This window comes from Chelonoidis abingdonii, chromosome 23, assembly GCF_003597395.2.
Source record: "Chelonoidis abingdonii isolate Lonesome George chromosome 23, CheloAbing_2.0, whole genome shotgun sequence".
In the NCBI taxonomy this organism is placed as follows: Eukaryota; Metazoa; Chordata; order Testudines; family Testudinidae; genus Chelonoidis; species Chelonoidis abingdonii.
Window position 1 is genome coordinate 15,090,034 of NC_133791.1, and position 17,804 is coordinate 15,107,837.

General features: G+C 46.0%; 1 protein-coding gene across 3 annotated transcripts in view; it reads right to left on the minus strand.

Moving 5' to 3' along the window:
* The window catches only part of NBL1 (NBL1, DAN family BMP antagonist), a 32,187-nt gene that overhangs the window by 8,855 nt on the left and 5,528 nt on the right, over positions 1 to 17,804 (minus strand). The window contains exon 1 of one of the 3 annotated variants that reach the window (XM_032779540.2): positions 17,234 to 17,258. The exons of 1 other annotated variant lie outside the window; for it this stretch is intronic. The gene's annotated coding sequence lies outside the window, so the exon portion shown is untranslated. Of the gene's footprint in view, positions 1 to 11,612; positions 12,070 to 17,233; positions 17,259 to 17,804 lie in introns of those variants that run through there. One more of the 3 variants, XM_032779541.2, reaches the window with a different exon arrangement.

The following is a 17,804-nucleotide window of genomic DNA, read 5'->3' on the forward strand; positions in this document are numbered from 1 at the left end:
TGGAAAGAATCCCGCTGATTTACATGGATCCAGCCCTAAAAGCTTTGCTGGAAGCATATTTGCTGGGAACCCAAAAGAAATTACATCCCAGGATCAGAGGAGGCTCTGGATAAGAGAGTCCCAACCTTCTGCCCCTCCTCTTGTCATTCAGATAATCTGTAGGCAACTCTGCAGGGTGAAATGTACCAGATTAGAGAGTCCCCAGATGTTTTCTATAAAATACAATCGTCTTATTTAGCAGCTCCTGTGACTCACAGATTCATACATTTTAAGGGACCCTTAGAACATCTGATCTGGCCTTCTGTATAACATAAGCCATAGGCTTTCACCCAATTACCGTGTATTGAGCCCAATAACTTGACTAGAGTTTATCTCCCGGAAAGGCACCCAGTCTTGATCCGAAGACATCAAGAGGTGGGCAGTCTGAACGCTGTCATCTCTCAGCCTCTCTGAAGGGGTGCTCAGCACCTCGGGCAATCAGCCCTTAGGCTGAAATTGATGAAGAGTTTCATTTATTTACTGTGCTAGCCTTGATGTAAAAAACATCATTGTTTTCTCATTGCGCTGATACATCATGCTTAAAACGCAGCTCCGGCCGTGCAGACCTGTCTCTACAACCCGCACTCACAACAGCAGCCTTCATCGACATGCGTTATCCCAGCGTTGTCAATGGAGCTCCTCACGTAAGAGTTTGCAGGATCAGGGTAAGTTGTGTCAGGGATCTAGCCTTTTCACAGCTTCCACTGACATTTAAGAAGAGTTGGAGGGGGAGGAGTTCTATGCAGGCTTATGGATCTGCCTGTGCAGATCTGATTGCAGAATCGGGCTACTGGGAGAACCAAAATGCAGCACACAGCTCCCCAAGGGGGTGTTAATATTTCCTCTGGGGTTGGCGTGGCGCTTGCTTAGATATTCCAAAGGGAAAAGTGATTCCTTCTTTCCACAGAAGGCTTCTCAGGCACCTCTGCGGCCAGAAGCCAGTCCCAGCCTGCCCTGCGGTGAGGCAGCGAGCTCTGTCAGCACTTGAGGCCTGGGGGAGGGCAGGGTTCTGTGAAATGATACTTCTGCTACAGATCGGAACCTGTCCGTCATCACAGCTCCATCACCAGGGGTGTCCAGGATAATTCCACAGCACCTGGGCTCCTGCCTCACCCAGGGACTGAGTGACAGACGAGCAGCGCTCCTGCTGAGCCAGTGCACAGACCCCAGCCAGGATTCAGGGAAGCACTTTAGCATGTGTTGCAGTCCAGTCCTTCCCTGTACAGGGAGGGATGCATTCTCCACCCGGGGCCCCTAACAGCACAGCAAATGGTCTCATTTGGAGAGGCCTAGTCAGCTGGCAGGGGGATTCTCTACAAGAGTTTTCCTTGCCCAGATCAAGGGCCCAATTCTGGATGGTCCAAAGCACCCTCAGATCCCATTGATTCACTGGCAAGAGCATCAAATCCTTTGCCCTTGAACGGGCCACGTTCCCATGGTGTTTTAATTTGTTAGGCATGCAGCTGAGGCCCCAGTCCTAAGCTTCTAGTGAGCACTGGGGCTGACTCTAATGTGTAGGAAAATATCCTACACGCGGGAGTTAGGGACTAGAGCTGGGTCTGAAAACCAGCCCAACATGTAATTGTGGCATGTCTGCATCTGGTATAGCTCAAGCCAGTCATGCGAACAGAGCTGCCACTAAACCCACTCATCTGACGGCAGCCACCGGCTGGGAGATAAAAGCGCCGTGTTCCTTCTTACCCTGGGCCTGGAGGGGTGGAGAGGAAGGAAGACGAAGCACCGCAGCAGGTTAACAATCTCCTTATTAAATAAAGACATTGAGCACATTCCTCCGTGACAAGCTAAATTACATGTTCCAGCCCCTGAAGAAAAAAGCGTGTTCCTAGCAGTGCTGACCCCCGGTCTGCCAGAGAGCGAGACGGTGCTTCCCCGCACACAGGGATTCTTTCTCCTCTCCACACAGGGCCACATTTTTTCCTCCGAGGCAAACCTTTTTCAAGCAGAAAAATCAGCTCGGTTCCAGCAATGCTCTCAGAGACTGTGAAGGCTCCCCCTTCTCCTCCTCCTCCTCCTCCCCCCTCTCTTCAGGGCCCCACAATCTCCACTCCCCCCTTGGACCAGTCTCCGTCCTTTGCAGTCGATTCGGCAATGCAGACCTCCAAATCCAGCACATTGCTTCGCCTTTTGGGGCCAGAATCTGGCCTCACTCATTCAGTTGCAAATGAGCAACTCCACCAAAATCCATAGCAGCAGACCACTCCCTGAAGGATCAGATGCGAGCCCATAATGGAGAAAAATTCCAAAGGGCGTCTTTCAAGCAGGAAGATGCTGTATTAAACAATACCTCTGGCATCCACTGTATTTCACCCCCAATCTACCAAGCAGGCCAGAAGGCATAATCAGTTAACCTGGCATAGCGTGCTGAAACCAGAGAAAACCACATTTACTCAATTACAACCCAACTCTCTAATCCTTTCCCAAAGAGTTACAGGGGAAAAAAAGAGTCATCCAACAAGCAGACGTCCTGATCCTAGCGCATCCTGGCCTAAAGAGTCCAGCAGCCGCTCAGCACAATTGCAGCTGCATTCTCATGATGAAAGGACCGAAAGCAGCTTTCGCTCCTGATTGTCCTGTAACAACATTGTCACTTTCCATCCAGCAGCCCAATCCCACAGAGTGAGAATGGCACTGATACAGAGACTGAAGAGGAGCATGTCCAGGTGGCACAAATGGCACGACAGGCGAGTCATTGCTGTTATTATTCCGTAGACTCACAGGGAATATTACAGTGGCTTCCATTCATTGCAAGGGGCATGTTTAGCAATGGCACATTCTCTCTTGAATGCTCAAGATTCCCTTCTTCTCTCCCCACCTTCCCCAAACTAGCCTCCCCAAAGAGCGGTGGGGTCCTGCTGGAACACTGCCCCCATCCCACGCATCACCCAATGGAGCCGGAGTGGAGGAGCTGCTGTGGCCCCTCTGAGTGCATTTGGGCCCTCTGCAACATGACCTCCCTGACCCCCCAAATGTAAGGCAGCGCCTTAAGGCAGCCTCTAGCCACATACATGTAATGTGGTTGAACATGTGGGGTCTTTCTAACCTCCAGCTGTGACTCAAATTCCCGATCAGACCTTAGTGGGGTTAGGGAGAGTGCATTTCTGACCCTCCAGCCTTTCCCGCACACAAGCGGCTGAACCGTGATCGCTCACTCTTTCCAGCTGACAAAGATGGGATCAAATCACCGTGGCGATGAAGCACCTTCAGGATCAGCCCAAAGGAAAGGAGAGTGGCAAAGTTATAAGCAAACAAAACTGAAGGGAAGTGGGAGCTAGAATTAGAGAATTAGAGCACACTTTTCTTGGCATTTTTGCCCATTAACTTTCTGCCCTCGTGGTTGCTTCCCTTTTGTGCCTGACAATGGTGAGTGTTTGTTCACCTGTGGTTCCCTTACCCACGAGCAGATGCAGAAGGTGAAACTGAAGTTTGCACATTTGAATTCTCCGTGGAAAACAGAGACAATTTCAGTGACGACTCCTAAACTTGCATTTAATCTATTTCACTGAAAATGACTCAGAGGCAATAAAACACCAGCTGATTGCAGAGGGTTGAGGGTGAGTGAGGGTAAAGTTTTCAGAGGTGATTTTAGATGCCAAACTTGAGCCCAGTTACCAGAGTTGCTGAGCACCCATCACTCCAGTTGAAGTCAATGGGAAATGCAGGGACTCAGCATCTCTGAAAATCAGGCTCCAGGTGTCTCAAACTGGCATCCAAAACCGATCCACCTAAAGTCTACGGCCTCTTTTGAAAATGTTGGCTGGAGAAGCTTTATAAGACAAACACACTTTACTAAATCTCAGTGAACTATAGTATTACAGCAGCTTTCAGTGGAGGAGCTCATAAGTTACACAGGTTAGCTCAGTCTCACTACCCCAGGAAATTCAAGTCATTAGACAGATGGGGAAACTGAGGCAGAAAGTCATAAGGTCAACCTTTTTGGAAGTGTGCATGAACTTCTGGGCACCTGCAAATTTGGAGATCTGTGTGTGTGCGCTCTTGTGCTGACACTTTTAAGGCCTAACAGATATACTCCAAAGCTGAGCCAATGACAGAACTGGAAAAAGGACCCAGAATTCCTGACTCCTGGTTTCCTCCTGTAGCTACTAACTCATCCCTACTAGTCTAAATTCAGCATTTAACATTCATATGAAGTGTGAAATATTCAACTGCTGGCAGCTAACTGAGGGCACCCCCTTCTGTATTTCAGGGATCACATCAGGATTCAATTGCCCAACTGCTCACCTTGGCATCTAAGAGCAGATCTGAATGCTCAGATTTGAAAACTGGCCTCTCAGTCAGTGGGTTAACGCAGTTTAGGTGCCATCTACAAACACCTCCATGTCAAGGGAGCATGTTACAGCACATTCGCCCTCTGAGCCAGCTGAAGCACAATCCTATTTTGCAGCATGCTGTAGATGGGACCCGGCATGCCTGCAGATGGGTGCTGAAGTCTTGGGCATGCTCTGGAGAGTGGGTTGGGTACATGGGAGTCCACCTGGGATAGACACTCACATCACATCACCACACCCAGAAAGGAAAAGCTGCGTTAACTCGGGCCAGGTTGCAGTCTGCCTGGGTAAACCAATCTGGGACCAAAGCTCTGCATGGAGCAGAGAGAAGCAGGATTGGTCTTCTGCTCCCCAGGCTAGCGTGAGCTGCACACGCTACAGAGACAAAGTCCTGGGTGCGGGGAATGTTTCACATGAAAACCTCCCCCGCAGATATGGACACCATGTTATCCGGCTCCTGAGGGGGTCGCAGCTGGGTGGTGGCCATAACAATGTGGGACTACCCCACCCACAGCTTCATGCTGCTCCTCTGACCTCCCTGACAGCGCCCTCAGGAGCCAGGCTGGCAACTTCCAAGCACCCTTTGCAGAATTCCCCTCACTGAAGGGTTATGGGCATGGAGCCCAAACCAACTGTGCTGCAAGCACCAGTAACTTAAGCCCAGATATTCAGTGCCTCAGAGAGCATCTCCTCCCCTCTCATCCTATATCCCTGAGATCCCTGCAGGGACCTCAAGAAAGCAGGAGGACAGTGCCAAGGAGGCAATTCTCCCCTCCCCCAGCAGCATCCCCTCCACCCATGGAAGCATATGGGACAACGAGGGCCCTAACATCGGCTGAGGGCTGACCAGTGGAATGACCAACGAGGCTGCATTCCCACCCCCCCAGCCCGCAGCTGTTCCGAGCCATCTGGAAATCAAACACTTGTGGAAAACAAAAAGATCTCGTTAAATTTTTACCCTCTTTTTCCATAGGGAATTTTACACAAAAATTTTAGACACCCTAGCAGGGGGGCAGAACAGTTTGCGATAAAATCTATTTATATCTGTTTATCTTATTCAAACATTTATGATTTTGCCAAATATATAAAAACAGGGACACAGGCAAGTTGTGAATAAGGCCACACATGGACACAGACATGGACACATACCTGGCATGCTGGGATTCTGGGTGCCTAACACACACCTGGGCTTTATAAACATTACTTAATGAAGACTCTGTCTGTGGGGAAGTCCAATCATGCCAGGGTCTGAGTGCACTTCTGCCTTCAGCGAGAGTCAAGTCTGCTCTGCAGCTCACAGCACCACAAAGTGCCGGGTCCCATGGCTGGCAACAGCTTAAATGTATTTAGCAAGTGCGAGTTAAAATCTGAGGGGCCTGATCCTGCAAACCCTTACTCACCCAAGCCATCTGCATTCATGTTGATTTGAATGGGATTACTCCCATGAATCCTTTTAAAAGCATTACATCCTTCACAAGACAGAACCAATTAGCCTAAGGCCTGAGCTGATTATCACCCGGTTATAGGAAGGACTTTCTACCAACTGCGCCATTTAAAAATAAAATTCTGTTCCATTTCCACAACTGATTAGCCACTCCAGGTCACTAACCCACTATATTCTTCAATCATTTTTATATATAGGAAAAGTTACCCACACTTTCCTCCTAGAGAGGGATCTTTCCAAGGAGCCCGGTACCAGATTTAGAAGTGCTCAGTACCCATCAGATTGCACTGAGTCCTCTTGTGACATTTATGGACAGATTTTTGAAAGAGCTCCACACCCAATACTCTGAGCTGTTTGAAAATCTGATCACTTACTTCAGTACCTAAGCAGAAGCAAACTTTTTTGAAAATCTAGCCTGTTAACAATTGGAAGAAACACATGTATGCTTCAGAAAGCTCAAGAGTATGGCTCCTCTTAAATAAGGGACTTTATTCATGTAGTGCGTCCTGGTGATTACAAAGAGCTGCACTTTAAATGAATATTATTTGACTTGGGATTTTTTACTTACCCAGACAATACTAGGGGTAAGTTTCACATCATTCTGAGCATACAACATTTTTAAATGAAAGCTGACAAAACTGAAAGCTTTTCTTATACTTTAAATAAAAATTTAAACCAGTGGAATTTACTTGAAAATTTGCATTTTTTAATTTAAAAGAATTTGCTTTTCGCTAAAACTTAGTTAATTTTTTACTTTTTGAACTCTGTCACAGAAAAATGCAAACTGTGAAAGTTTTTAGGAGACCAATTCTTGCTGATCCCACACTTGTTTTTGCAAGCCTCCAATTAACTTGATAAATGTCACAATGAAATAGACAGGGGAGAGGGTTATACATGAAATGTCTTGAAATAACTCTCAGGAGTAGCAAGACAGACAAGTGCTTAACCCAGCACAGAAATCCAATTTGAGCTGGGAGCTATGGTCTTGCTCTACTGAACTGCAGAAGATTGGAAGGAAATTAAAAAAAAAATAAATCTAACTTGAGGAAGGTCTATTTCTTTCAAAAAAATTAACCCCCCAAAATAATCTTTGAAACAGGATGGGTGTTGTGTTGTTTCTCACTTTGGAGCTGGTTGGAAGCCTCTGGAACCCAGAAGAGTCTAAGTGTTTTCCCTCTGCAAGTTTCCTTAACATATTCATTCCCACCCACAAGAGCTTGGGAAGTTCATAGCAATAAAGCAGATATGGAGGAAAATGGTGTGTTCTTGGTAGAATTTTCAGAAAAAGCTCAGCACTCGCACTTTGGCCAGATTTTCAGAAGAGCTCAGTGCATCGTGTGGCTCTTGAAAACCTGGTCCCCTATTGCATCTGCTGAGCACTTCATAAACTAGCTTCACACATCTGCAGAAAACAGCACTGAAGCCCACTGAAGTCATTGGAAAGACTTCTATTGACCAGAATAGGCTTTGGATCAGAATCTAACAGGCAGATGGTGGGAAAAGCACAAGTAGCTGCCTACCAGAGTGTGAAGGGTGCCATATACAATTTGTGGTTAACACAAACCATTCATAATTCATTTTAATTTCTAATTTTCTTTCAAACTAAATATGATCAAAGTCAGTAAATCATATCAACCTGTGACAAAAATATTTTCTTTTCTCCTCTCCCATCTCTGAGATTTTTTCTTCTTCCAACACCTGTTCCATTAAGAGAGCTCTGTTGTCCTAGGAAACAATTGTGGTAATCCTGCTACCACTGACTTCAAGGGAAGTGAGGCGAGACCTTGCGTTTGAGGCATAGAAAATGTATTCGCTACTCCCTCAAACACCATGCTGGCAACAGCAAAGGTTGCAAGCTGGGTTTGGTAGCATCAGGGTGCATTAACGATGCAGACAGGAATGCGTGTAATGCCTGCTACAGAGCCTTTATAGAGGGGTTTAGTCCATAGCATGGTGCAAAACCCAAAACCTCTTTACGCAGCTTTATAAGTTTCTACACTGGGAAGCAACGGGCATTTTTAAATACAGCTGCTAGCATCTTTTCAGCTGGAGCGTGGCAAAGGCCTAGCTCACACGTATGGACCTGAATCAATGCTAACTTCCTCTTGTATTTTCACCTTGATCAGAGAGACTCATTTTCCCAAGGAACAATTCAAACCCTCCCTGCTGCAAAGTGAAGAATGAAGGCTGAAGCTGGCGCTACATTTTGGGGTTGGCTGGGATTGTCAAAGGAGCACAAGGGGATTAGATGCCCAAATCGCAAAGCACTTTGCAAAGGCAGGTATGTATTATTATTCCCCATATTCTAGAGCTGCGACTCCACTGACCACTCCAAGCAAATTCCTTTCCCCCTGAATCCTTAATCCAGGGCTTGCTCACTAACAATGCATCAATTACCCTATTGTGTCTCCACAAAGCACCTGGCTCAGCAGGAAGCTCACAGAGTTGCACCCTGTGGTAGCATTTCTCGTCATGCTGTCCTACAGCCCCCTCTCGTCTGTGCCACGCTGACAGCAGCTTTCAGGAGAGCTGGGGGTACAATCCAAACCACTTTCAGGAATGCTTTTGAAATTAATTTGCTTTCATGCTAGAGCTTGATTTGTAACAGGACATCAGAGATATCCCTCTAGCGAACAGTTGGGATTTTCACTCCTCGCCCGGCCCAGTTCTACTGTCACTTACAACCTCGGAAATCTGGAGCAAGTTACTCCAGATTTGCACTGGTGTAACTGAGATTGGAATCTGGCACAACGTAGTCACGCTCTAAACAAGCACAACTGGAATTCGATCACACCCTTTTTAAAAAAATAATAAATACGTAACTACACTGGGATTTTTTTTTTTTTTTTTTTTTTTTTAAACTGAAATGGACACAGTTTAACACCATTTTCAAGTTAGAGACGGACGTGGTCTCTGACGCAGAGTACAGATCCCTTTAGCTGGGTCAGTCATTTATTACAGAACTTATATAAAGGATTGATTCAACTAAACGCTGAACACCTGCTGCTCACTCATGGTGGGTTCTCTCAGGATGAGCTCCGAACTGCATGGAGGGGAAGAGGATGACAGAGGAAGGAATTTGGGGCTAAAGGTCTGGACCTTTCAAAGTCTCAAGATCATTCATCCCTTCCCAACAACCAGGGCAATAGCCTGACTTCACAGAAGTGAACAGCAAAACTCCCATTGACTTCAGTGGGGCCAAGATTTCTTTGTTACTTGCCTTTTCAGCTGTGGGAAATGCCAGTGACACTGAAGCAGCAGCATTAGCATTAGGTACAATGATTTGGTATTCATTGTAATATCCCTGGTACTGGTTATAAAAAATACTTGGCATTGGTATGAAGGCCTGGGGATTTCTATAGGATTCCCAGGGTAAATTAGCAGCCCGAGCATCTCACCCTGAATGGAATTTTCAAGCGTTACCAAAAAAGGCCTTGAGGTCTGATCCCACAGTTGTGACTCAGGCAAAACTCTCCCCACTCCCTATCCGCCAGACTGGGCCTATTGACTACAGTGAGATCGGGAGCAAACCAAAATGTAAATGTCTTCCAACCTGAGCAAGTCATCTTACTGCCACAGCCATTGGAGCAAGTGATTTCTCCTCACACATGGGGAAAAGGCTCAAGACACACGTTAGAACGCAGCCAAATCGAGGGCCCGATCCCACAGTCTTTCCCAAGGCTAAATTCCAAATGATTTCAAGGGGGATACTGTTCCAACAAGATCAGGCCCATGATCTGCAGCTGGGGTAAATCAGTGGAGCTCTTTTGAAGTCAATGGAGCTGATTTACACCGTCAGAGGGTCAGTCCCAGACTAATTCTAACACTAAAAGCCATTCTCCACTTAGCTGGTAAGGTAGAGAATCAAAGGTCTGCGGAAGATGGCAAACAGCAACTAGTGGCAGTTCTAATGGAAAGTCCAGAAGGAGCAGCTCCTAGTCCCAGCTGCTGTGTATAAATCCCACTGGACTCAACCCCCAGAAGAATCACAACCAACAATTGAATATAGGATAAAGGGCCCAATCCTGCATGAGTTCAATCACTTTCCAGTTCCCAGTGAAGTCACTGGGAGGGGGAGCACTCAGCACCTCATGGGAGGTGCTTAACACCTTGCAGAACTGGACCCCTGGACTTTGGGGTTGAGAGACTTTAGGGTCTGATGCTGTCCCGATAGAAATCACTGGAAGTTCTGTAAACTGACTTCAAAAGGAGCAGCAACAAGCCCCAGAAATGCGCAAGTTTCAGGTTCTGATTTAAAAGGACGATGGTTCTGGGCCCAATCTGGCATTCCTTGCGCACCCAAAACTTTCATCGACTTCAGTCAGGGCTTTGGTTGCACAAGGAATACAGAACTGGGCCCTCAAGAAGCATAACTAACCCACCCGAGCCCCCTGCAACACTGCAAATTACCAAACTGGACTACACGACACAGGGTCAAGCCCCGATCCGTGCCTTTCTTTGGGGATATTTGCAAGTAGGTGAGATTCTCTACATTTAAGCTGAATTCCATTTCCCGTCCAGAAGTTTTAAGATTTGGGGCAAACCTCTCTCATCCAGATGGGAAACTGCATTACAAAATACATAACTCTTTGTCTAAATATATGGGGTGAAATGCTGGCCCCAGTGAAGTCTGCAGGAGCTTTGCAGTTGACTTCAGTGGGGCCAAGATTTCATGCATGAAATCTATACTGCAAAGATATCCGGCCCCAATCCTGTGAACACTTAACGTGTGTAATTTTTTTTTCACATGAAATAATTCCACTGAAGTTGATGAGTGTACTCATGTAAGCAAAACTTCCACATATGGCCATGCGTTTACAGGCTAAGAATCTACATGTAGTTAAGAGGATGACATTCTCCTAAGCTAAATATGTTAGCAAACATGTTAAAGTGCATGGAGTTATCTAGGTCAACTTTTATAAAACATGAAAATAAAGTACAGCAAATTCTGTCCTTGAAATATAGCACTAAAATCACAACTATCATTATATATGGAAGGTGTGGAAATTATGTCTGTAACAAATTAATAGTAGTATAAATATTTAAGGCACCTACCAAATATGAAATTTATGTTTATCATTATTATTAAGCTACGATTACCATGGGAAATAGGTATATGAATGACATATGCATTCATTTGTAAATGCTTGTATAATATTTCAATGGGTTTAAAAGAAATATTCACTGTATTTGTCAGGCGTGTGTATATGTAAAAGCAGTACAATACGTGTAATTAACAGAAATATGATGTTTGTAGGTAAGTTTACCATATGATTGTTTTCTTTCCAGTAGGAACATTTCCTTTCATTATTTTCCCCAAACTATTATGTTTTTCTGATACTCCAATCAATCACTGCACTTTAAGAATTTTGGTTAAATATCCCTCCCCAACCCTTTCTTATCTGCATCCAAAAAATATGAAAATTGATCAGAAAATCTGCACATCAAAATTGTGCGAGTGAGACAACATTAAACTGCTTCTAACGGAGAGAGGTGTTTTTTCTTTACTTTTTGGGAGGCGGAAAGGACTGGGGGGGGGAAATATTTTAATGATTTCAAAGCATATCTCCTGAAGTCTTCCTCATCTGTAAGTGATTTCTGTTTGTGGCAATTTCTCATCCTTCAAGCCATGAAGTACTTTGGGGAAAGAAGGGGTGGGGAGAAGCAGCAGAAATCTGGTCTTGATAAATCAGGAAGAAAATGCAGCAGGTTTATTTTTTATTTAATTCAGAGAAGAAGAAAAGTTTTGCAATCACAACAATGTCTAGCAGTTCACAACTTTATGTGGATGAAAAATGCTTTTGGAGGGGGTGGTTACTTACCATGAAGTAGATTGAAGGAAAATCCCATAAGGTCCTTGGCTAGGAGCTCTGAGGGAAGCCAGCAGATCGATGCAGATCACTCTCCGAGGACAGAAATTTCAGATTGCCCCAGCAAAACAGCTACTAAAAAGAACTGGGATCTTCCCTCAATCGCCACAGAGAAGGGGGGGAAAAAAACCAAGGAGCAAGCTGAGCTCAACACCTCAGATCTGTATCCTCACCAAATAGGGAAATCGAGGGGGAGAAAAAATATCTGCCCCCTCTAGAAGTTTATAACATCCTCATCCCCAGCAGCAACAGCATCCTGGAGTGCAGGGAATCCAGAGAGACTGAAAAGGGCAAAATCCTCGCAAACCCAGAAGTGCAGAAACTTCCTCCACCACCAGCAAACAGGTAGGAAAGGAGCAAAAAGAATTATGAATAATAACAAGCAGCTGAGAGCCTGGCTGAGCGCCTCAGTCAGCCAACAGAATCCAAAAGGTGCAGAAGGTTCGAGCCCATCCAAACGGAATTTCACAATCAACTGGGGGGTAGGGAAGGGAGGAGAGAAAAAAAAAAAAAAAAACTTTCCAGGAAGAAAAAAATCAGAGGAGTCCCAGTTCATTCCAGTTCAATAGGGGGAAAGGCGAGAGCTGGGCTGGAAAGGCAGCGGAACCCCCCAGCCAAAACCAAAACCCAGTAAAGAAAAGTAATGGGGCTTGGGAAGCTCAGCCTGGGACGGGAAGGATCCAGTCCCTCCAAAGCATCTTCTCCCAAAGACTCCAAGCCCGCGGAGAAATGCCAAAAAGGCAAGAAAGCCCACAGCAAATGGCAAACTCCACTCTAGTGCCCAGAGCTCTCTATCCCCTCCTGGGCTCAGAATGGAGACAGCAGCACTGCACAGGAAAATCACAATCCCTCTGTCTCTCTCTCTCTCTCACACACACACACACACAAGCAGAGCAATTCCAGGCTGCCTTCAGTAAGGAAAGGGGCTTGACTCTGAGAGGATCTGATTATATTGTACTAGACAGGAATGAGCAAGCAGGGACAGGAAAGATTTAAAGTGCCCTCAGCCCAATTTCTGAGAGGTTTACGCTTCTCTCTCTCTCCTCTGCAGCTCACCCTGGAGAGGGGCCAGCTGCAGCTAAGCTACAGGGCCAGAGATCATCTGAACACTCCAAAAAACACTGAGAGGGTGTGGTGGTGGTGGTGGTTTTAATTTGACCTCGGACTATTTGTTTTTAATTTGTAGAGATCCCCAGCCACCTCCTTTGTCCACCCCCGCCCCCCTTTTCCGAACATCCTCTTCCCTGACTTCCAGCCGGAGACTGCTAACTCCAATCCAGTCCTTTATTCCTGCTCCTCTCCCTAGCCACCACCCAAACTCATTAGCTCCAGCAAGGAGAAGAGACCTCTCTAAGGAGGGGGATGGGGTAGATAACTGATGGGCCCACTTTTTCAATGTGTCCGGGATGTTAGTGATCCAGTTGACTTGATCCAGGTGTTAATTAGTAAGGGTTTGAAAATAAAAGTTTAGAAGAAGTATAAACTGCCCTGCTTTGATGCCGCTTAAACCATCCTCTCTATCTGGCGGCAGTGAGGAAGAAAACTTCCCTTATAGAGGTAGGTCATTCCATAGCTGCCTATTCCACCTCCCTTGGAGGCATCTGGTGATGGCCACTGTCAGAGACAGGATATTGGACGAGATGGACTGCTGACCTGATCCACTATGGTAATTCCTACCGTCCTAATTCTCTGGGAGCATCATCATAAGGGATCTCTTCCAATGAGATCGTGAGAGCCTCTTCAGGGACCTCTTTGCATTTGGCACCATTTTATGGTTTAGCTGATGAGACGGCCCTGGCTTCTTACGGTACAATCAAGGGTAGGATCTGGTATGTCCTCTCTCTGTGCACTGGGCCTTGCCAATCCAGGTGGAAAGTCTCCGGCCTGGGCTCCACCTAAAACTTAGGTCGACCTCACTACTTGCTCACCACCCTAAGACAGGGGAGGCCAACTTGTGGCTCCGGAGCCACCTGCGGCTCCTCAGAAGTTAATATGCGGCTCCTTGTCTAGGCACCGACTCCAGGGCTGGAGCTACAGGCACCAACTTTCCAATGTGCCGGGGGAGAGGGCTCACTGCTCAACCCCTGGCTCTGCCACAGGCCCTGCCCCCACTCCACCCCTTCCTGCCCCCTCCCATGAGCCTGCTGTGCCCTCTCGCCTCTTCCCTCTCCTCCCTACCAAACCTCCTGCATGGCACAAAATAGCTGATCGGGGAGGGAGGGGGAGGTGCTGATCGGCAGGGCTGCCGGTGGGTGGGAGGCACTAGGAGTGGGGGAGGGCTGATGGAGGTTGCTGATGTATAACTGTGGCTCTTTGACAATGTACATTGGTAAATTCTGGCTCCTTCTCAAGCTCAAGTTGGCCACCCCTGTCCTAAGAGATGTAGTTAAGCTGACCTAAGCCCTGGTATAGACACTGCTAGGTCGACAAAAGAATTCTTCTAGTGACTAGTCACCATCTCTCGAGGTGGGTAGGGGAGTGGATTTATTACAGTGACGGAAACCCCCTCCCATCACTACAGGAGGTGTCTACACAACAGTGCTACAGCAGCGTAGCTGCAGCTGTGCTGCTCCAGCACTTGTAGCATAGAGGGACCCTCAGTGATCTGAAAAAGGTGTTTTCTCTGGCTGATGTCTGTGATTCCCTTCATCACCCACATGATTTAATGACAATACTTTGCCTTGGTAAGGCACCTTTCCCTGGGGGATCTGCAAATGCTTTGCACACATCAATGTATGAAGTCTGACAAACCGGGGGCTCTTGTTATCACTGTTCTTATCTTTATAGGGAGAAAAGGAGGTACACAGAGACTAAGTAACTTGCCTAAAATAACCTAGCAAGCAGGTAGCAGAGATGGTAATAGAAGTCAATCCCTGCAGCTGTACCTGCTGGGAAATAAGCTTAAGAAGCATCTTTCTGTTTTTGCCTACACACAGCTTGGATGGACTTGGTCTGACAGTTTTCAGTGCTAGTTTTTAAATGTCAATAAATTTTACTGGACTTTGCAACCTATTTATGGTTGCCGATTCTGCCTGGACAAATTCCTGGAGGTTTCCTCACATGACATAATATTTAATTAAAGGTTCATCTTTAATTCCTGGAGACTCCAGGACAAACCTGGAGGGTTGGCAACCTAAACCTAGTAAAGAGTAGTCTTTCTATGGTCTTAACACCCTCTTATTTTTGTATTTACACACCATACCCATCACTGTGGTACCTGATTCATGTAGGATCATGATTAGCTGTACAGCTGTATTAGGAAAATGTTGGTTGCAATGAGGCCTGTCACTGGGTTCCTGCCCATTCATGGTCTTAGCTTTGGTTTTATCACTAACCCTGTAACCGGAGTTCAGGCTTGAGGTTAACACAGGGGAAAGGGAGGCAGGAGTTCTGGATGCTGTTGCCAGCTCTGCTAGTGCTATCTACTTGCTCGGTTATTTTAGGCAAGTCACTTACGCTCCATATGCACCTCCTCCAAATGCACCCAAACGACATGGAGTTGTTTTTGGTTTGCTCTGTTGGATCACGAAGCATTCAAATAGTTCACTCTGTTGTTTGCAGTGTTTGGAGAGCAGGGGGATAGCACCCAGATGGGACAAGAGCGCCAGCCGTTCAAATAAAAGTAACATGAAGAATCTCAAGAATGAGAGATTGAGATCCCTATAGTCAATGCTAGAAGAGACGGTCACAAAAATGCTGCTGATCCAAAAGAACTGATTTAGTAGCCAAAGGGAATACAGTAAATTTGGCGTAAGGCATTCAGCATAGTGCCACGTCAACGTACAATGTTGGCTAGATCCCAAATCGATAAGAATACCATAGCACTGATGTAAAATTATCCAGTGGAAAGATTATGGAGAGGCATTAATGGTTAGAACCTCAAATAGAAGGACTGTAGTAATTGGGGTCCCAATAGGGCACCATGCAATTTAATATTTTCTAGATGAAATCTTATAGGGGAGGTTTTCAAAAGCTCCCAAGTGCGCTAAATCCTTTAGAGCAGGGGTAGGCAACCTATAGCACGCATGCTGAAGGTAGCACGCGAGCTGATTTTCAGTGGCACTCACATTGCCCGGGTCCTGGCCACTGGTCCGGGGGGCTCTGCATTTTAATTTAATTTTAAATGACGCTTCTTAAACATTTTAAAAACCTTATTTACTTTACATACAACAATAGTTTAGTTATATATTATAGATTTATAGAAAGACACCTAAAAACATTAAAATGTATTACTGGCACGTGAAACCTGAAATTAGAGTGAATAAATGAAGACTCGGCACAGCACTTCTGAAAGGTTGCCGACCCCTGGTTCAGAGGCTTTTGAAAGTCTCCTTCTAAATCAGCACTGACCAAACACTAACATGGCAGCATAACCAAATTCAGAGGGGTAGCAAATACACAAAACAACAGCACTTACATTGCAAAATACACTGAAAAAATTAAACTGCAGGCAACATTATGAGATTTAATACTACTTCAAAGATACTAAAATCTCCAATTAAAACAATCAAGGCTCCTAAAGGCAAATACCCAACTCAGTACCATGAAAACCAGAGTAAAGTCATCCAACTACAGACCTCATCGCCTCACACACAGCCTATCCCAAACACAACTCATCCATACTACAAGCAAATCAACAGTTACCAATGTCTGCCACCACAGTCACACCCTGACAACCTTAACTCTGCCCCTCGGCGGACAGAGTCTGTATTTACTAGTCTGTGTGATTTTGGCCTGGGCATTATTTGTACTTTGCAACTTCACCTGTTTTTAAGGAGTTTTTTAGTTTTGAACTATGATACATGCGAACTGTATTGTGTTATTGGCAAGGTGTGTGGATGTGTTGTGTGGTTTGCAGAGTAATTGTAGCTGTTAGAAAAGGGAGAAGTACAGCACATTTGTAGATTTGTGCACAGCTTGCCACAGAGGATGGAGTTAAGGCTGTCTGGGTCAAAAAAAAAAAAATACTAGAAGCTTTGCATGGGACCACAAGATGGCTGCCTACCTTAGTTCATGGAACATGCCTCGATCAACGTTTTCCCTTCCTCTCAGCAGTTTAGTACTGAAGCTGGAAAGGGGAGATAGTCACATGGGGTCTGATCCAGCGCCTGTGAAAGGCAGCAGGAGTCTGCCCTGATTTTAGTTAAACATTGGATCCGACCCATCGACTGGAATAGTATTAATAAATGTGCCTCCTTCAACTTGGCAGCCCTTCACTCACCACTTCCCCATCCCCCTTATGCTCTTGTGGCCTAAATGCTCCATTGACAGACCATGCTGATTATTTTGAATGCCAAACAGCAAAATACACTGATTCCTAAGACACGGCAGTCGATTCTCACACCCCCACATGATGTCACATTCATTAAGCCTATTGTTTTCCTCCATGGACACTCCTGGTTCATGGAGGCTTGTTCAAATGTGTACACTTCCCTGCACATCCTATCTAGTTACCCTTTTGCACTGCTGTAGGGCCACTGCCTTGTAAAATGCACGCTCAGGTATTACAGCTGGGCAATGGAAACCTGCCAGAAACACATGCTTATATCCCTCTAGAAGCTCCACTCTCTTACCCACTGCTGCTGTTCCAGGCCTGCTTCATGCACCCACAGCGCCAGGGGCTCCCAGCTTGTCAGGACAGGACTATGAGCTGTGGGCATGAGAATGAAGAGAGTTTATTAAAAGTTAAACATAAAACTCTCTCTCTTATTTCTGTTTTAATGCCGATTCTACAGCTCCCTGCCCATGGCTGGGACTCTGGAAAACACCTGCTGGGAAGAGGGAGAATCCAGGGCAGCAGGGCGTGGCAAAGAGAAGAATTGTTCTCTTAGATGTCTCAGCAGCTGGGGTTGTGCTCCTTTTCTCCCTGTACTAACCTGCACTTTGCTCGCCACCTCACAGGATGTTTTAAGGGGCACCTGACCTTCAAGAGGTGGGGAAACAAGATATTTAGCCAGTCCAGTCCAGGAGAGGACACAGAAGGAAAGACGGGCTTATGGTTAATCCACTGGTCTGGGATTCAGCCTATCTGGGCTCAAATCCTGGCTCTGCTACAGACATGCTGCATGACCTTGGGCAAGTCACTTAATCTCACTGGGCCTCTATTCCCCATCTATAAAATGAAGATAATAGCATATTTCCTTT